Source organism: Bremia lactucae, linkage group LG4 (assembly GCF_004359215.1).
Source record: "Bremia lactucae strain SF5 linkage group LG4, whole genome shotgun sequence".
Lineage (NCBI taxonomy): Eukaryota > Oomycota > Peronosporomycetes > Peronosporales > Peronosporaceae > Bremia > Bremia lactucae.
In genome coordinates, this window is record NC_090613.1 from 3,145,157 (window position 1) to 3,149,452 (window position 4,296).

Consider the following 4,296-nt stretch of genomic DNA (forward strand, 5'->3'; position numbering starts at 1 on the left):
GGTAGCAAGCTCCACATGTCGACCGCAGATCATCCCCAGACCGATGGCCAAACAGAACGTGCCAATCGGGTCGTGGCGGATGTCTTACGCACTATAGCAACTCCCAAAGAGTGGAGCAAGCAATTGCCCTTTGTGGAGTTCGCTATAAATAACAGTGTCCACGCCAGTACGGGTGAGACACCGTTTTATATTAACGGACTGCGCCATCCTCGGACGCCAGTCTCGTTTGTGCGCAGCCCGAGTCTTAGTGGGGGAGGGCCCTTCACTATGCTCGTTGCGAAAGAGGGACATAGTTTCGTCAATATGACGATGATCCATGAGGGTATCATCTCAAAGACTGAAACTTTCCCTAGTGACCCTGCCAGTTTAGCAATGGTCAATATATCTACGCCTTATGACCGACCTCTTGGCGGTATCATAGGCGACTTTAGGGCTAAAAGCGTGAACGAGACTCAACGCTTTGTGAATGAGCGATTAGCCATCACTCGTGAAGTCCGTGACGCAGCGGCAAGCGCACAGGACAAGCAAAACGAATATGAGGACCGAAATGGTCGCAAGAATAATGAACACTTTAGAGTGGGTGAAAAGTTCTATTAAGTACTGCTACCCGACCCAAAATGCAATTTCTGTACTACCTGGAGGTACTACGAAGTTGTTGCCGCGTTTCATTGGGCCCTTTACGGTGGTAGAAGAGGTTGGAGACCTAAATTATAGGCTCACCCTTCCCCCGTATATGAAGACGCACCCCGTATTTTACGTGGGTCGTCTGAAACGGTATGTAGACCCAAATGAGGTCACATATCCCCATCCGTCTAAGGAGACCGATGGTGACGCCGACTGAGGGTCGAGCGTTCTTCGGGTGATGGGGACGGTGAAGGCGAAAAGCTATCGGACCGACTCCTCCTTCCACGAACAGGACTTGGAGAGCGAGGAACATCACGCGAGTAACGCGGATCCTTCAGCATTATCCTCTCAAGGAGGTCAAAGGGAGTCTTCAGGCGTTCATAACCCTGACGAGCCTTCGCTCGAACATCAACGAGATCCGCCATACGTCGTTCAGCAGCGCTAAACGCATGCGACTGAACGGACGAAGGTAAGGAGCCGCGAGTAGGTGGGCGAGATCGCCATTTTTATCGGGCGCCGCACGCGCTAATGGATGCGGGTAGAAATCAACGCTTCCTTGTTGGAAGACTGCTTGCCCACCGCTCCGTGAGGCAAGGCTTTCATATCTCGTCCGACAGAAAAGTTACCCGAAGAGTTTTGACGTTCAGGAACTGATCGATACCCTACGAATCGATGTGCCCGGCTTGGTGGCTGCCTATGAAATCAGCTGAGTCCTCTTCGCTAGTCTCAAATGAACTAGCAGAAGTAGCGTTGTGAGAAGAAAAGGGGGTACAGTACCGTCCATGATTTCTTCACACGCAAGCGTACGAAATTAATTCGCTGCGACCGCTGTTTCATCGCATCGGAATGCGGATAAATGCGGCGCGGGAATTCCGCCTCGTATTGGTCGGGCGTTTCATTTGAACGCAACACGACCGGGATCGAAAAAATACGCCCAAGCGATTTTTCCTGAGCCCTCCATGATTAAAAGACGCCATAATAATTATGTGCGTCTACAAGAGCGCGCTCTAGGAGCAAGGCTCTTGGCCCGTTTAACCGAGGCCATTTAGATGGAGGGGGCATCTTTGGAATGCCACCCGTCACATAGCCACGTTCTAAATGACTGGCTTGTGACACCGACTGAGCACGCTCACGTGTCGTCGATAAAACTTTAGGCTCCGAGTCCTCTATGTCAGAATCATTACGGATTATGGTCTGAGCATAAGGCGTTGTGGTTAAACCCAACGGAGAAGCGGCTGCGCCTTTATGGGCAGCGCTCTCATTATCTGTCGCTGCGCTATCCAGCGCAGACGACGAGATAGCATTGTTGTCTCCATGTTGTGAGCCATGAGGGAAGTTTGGATGGGCAATAATGCGCCATCATCATTCCTCATAAGCTCGTTGTCCGCATCACTACTATGAGGTGACGGCAACGGTGTCGACTCATTGTAGTCGACAATGAGCGACGGATCGACATCCTCATGTTAAAGTGGGATGAATCCTTTAGCACCGTTAACGCGACAGCAGCAGTAGCTGTCGGCGTTTTGACTATTCTTGTGTATGTGATGCACATGGGTGTATTCACATTAGCAGGGATGACGCCTAGCGTCATCCGTTACGCGAGGTATCTAGAAAGATACGCTCGCAATACATATTAAGTGTTATCTATAGAGATGACATTTTTATAGGTAAAATAGGTATTTATATTTAATGCGATTAAATATAAAACGTAACGATCTTATATCTACTACTGACTTCATTGTATAAATAGCAAATTATGTATGGCGCCTCCGTGTGCACCGGACAATCGTGTCTTGTGACGATTGGCGGGGTTGATTCGAATTAAAATCAACAGATCATTAGAACTGATGTTTTATTGCGCCAATATAACGGAATTTGGTAATAATGGAACTAATTTGTCGAATTATTAATAAAAAAAACTAAATATGTACTTCTTTATTTTTTCTTTAATAGAAAAAATGATTTCTCTTATAGGAATAATATTTGTGTAATTATACACACCGTTACAGACTGGGTAAGGTGATTGTAGGCGGGCACGTCGTATTGCGGCCACGCTCTACTAGACACACACCCTAGCACAGCGAGGAAGCGGTTTAACCAGCTTCTCTTACGTGCAGTGAGGTAGTTGTGGTGGGCGCGTAAGCGACCTCACCCAACGCGCTAAGTACTTTGGTTATGTAACGGGCTAAAGTTGCCCTAATGTTACACAGTCCCCGTTAAGTACACTTGGTGTACTTAAGGGGGTGGTCAATTTAGAAATAATAGTAATTAGACCCAGCACTCGGGTGTGGTGCACATTTGTGACCAACCCTTGTGTATGTGATGCACATGGGTGCATTCACATTAGTAGGGATGACGCCCAGCGTCATCCGTTACGCGAGGTATCTAGAAAGATACGCTCGCAATAAATATTAAATGATATCTTCAGAGATAACATTTTAATTGGTAAAATAGGTATTTATATTTAATTCTATTAAATATAAATCAGTCTGAAAACCTACTTCCTACTTGGTAAGTGCGTACGAGGAGACGGATTACCGCTCCCGTGACGACACTTAACCAGAGTACTTAGTGTGTTGGGTGAGGTCGCTTGCGCGCCCACCACAACTACCTCAATGCACGCAAGAGAAACAGGTTAAACTGCTTCCTCGCTGTGCTAGGGTGTGTGTTTAAGTAGAGCGTGGCCGCATTACGACGTGCCCGCCTACACTTGGTTGCACTTGAAATCGTTCCCACGACCCGCATCTCTGCGTGTGTACGTGAGGATGAGCCTCAATATTGATTGGGCTCATTTTCCCCACCTCTCCGAACATCATCGGGAGGTGGCAGGGCTAATGGCGCAGGGACTTGGTGAACAAGCCCTGGCCAGGCTCCTGGGTAGTCCTCCTGAGCAACATGTTGCTCAGTTGGAGCAGTTTGAGGCATTCGTGCTCGGACAGCGGAGGGCCGCGTCCGAGGCACAGAGCCATGCTGCGGCGGAGTCCGTCACTCAGACTCAGGATGAGCTGAGGCATGAGCAGGCTCGGAGCGAGGCTCTCAACAGGACTGTTGAGATGCTCTCTGCCCGGCCGCATCAGCCGAGGCCCATTCGGATGGACCCGCCCAAGTTCGATGGAACTGCGGCGCACACGATTGTCCACTGGCTTTTAGCCGTGGAGCAATGTGGTGTCGCCCAGCTCATCGAGGACGACAGCCGGATGGTGTCGTACGCTATGTCGCATCTGCGCGGTAAGGCCTCAGAGTGGGCTTACTCGGCGCTTATGGCGGACAGAAAAGCGTTCCCCTCATGGGCGATCTTTAAGGATAAGATTCGCGCCATGTACCAGCCGCCGAACAACGAAGTGTTGCTTCAGGCGCGCTTCTTTGGGGCGCGACAGGCGAAGCGATCTCTGCAAGAGTATGTGCAAGAGATGCGCTCGCTGTCCGCATCCATAACCGTAGGTCCGATTCCGGAGCACATTAAGGTGCCCACGTTTATGAACGGACTACGGCATGGCCCATCGCGACAGGCCCTTTTTAGAAAGGTGCCGTCGACGATGGAAGAGGCAATCCAAATTGCCTTAGTTGAGGAGCAATCCTACAACAGTGCCTCGGCGACAGCTTGGTATAAGCCGTCGGCCGAGAGGACAGATGCCACTCCTATGGAGTTGGGCAATGCAGACGTGGTCTGTT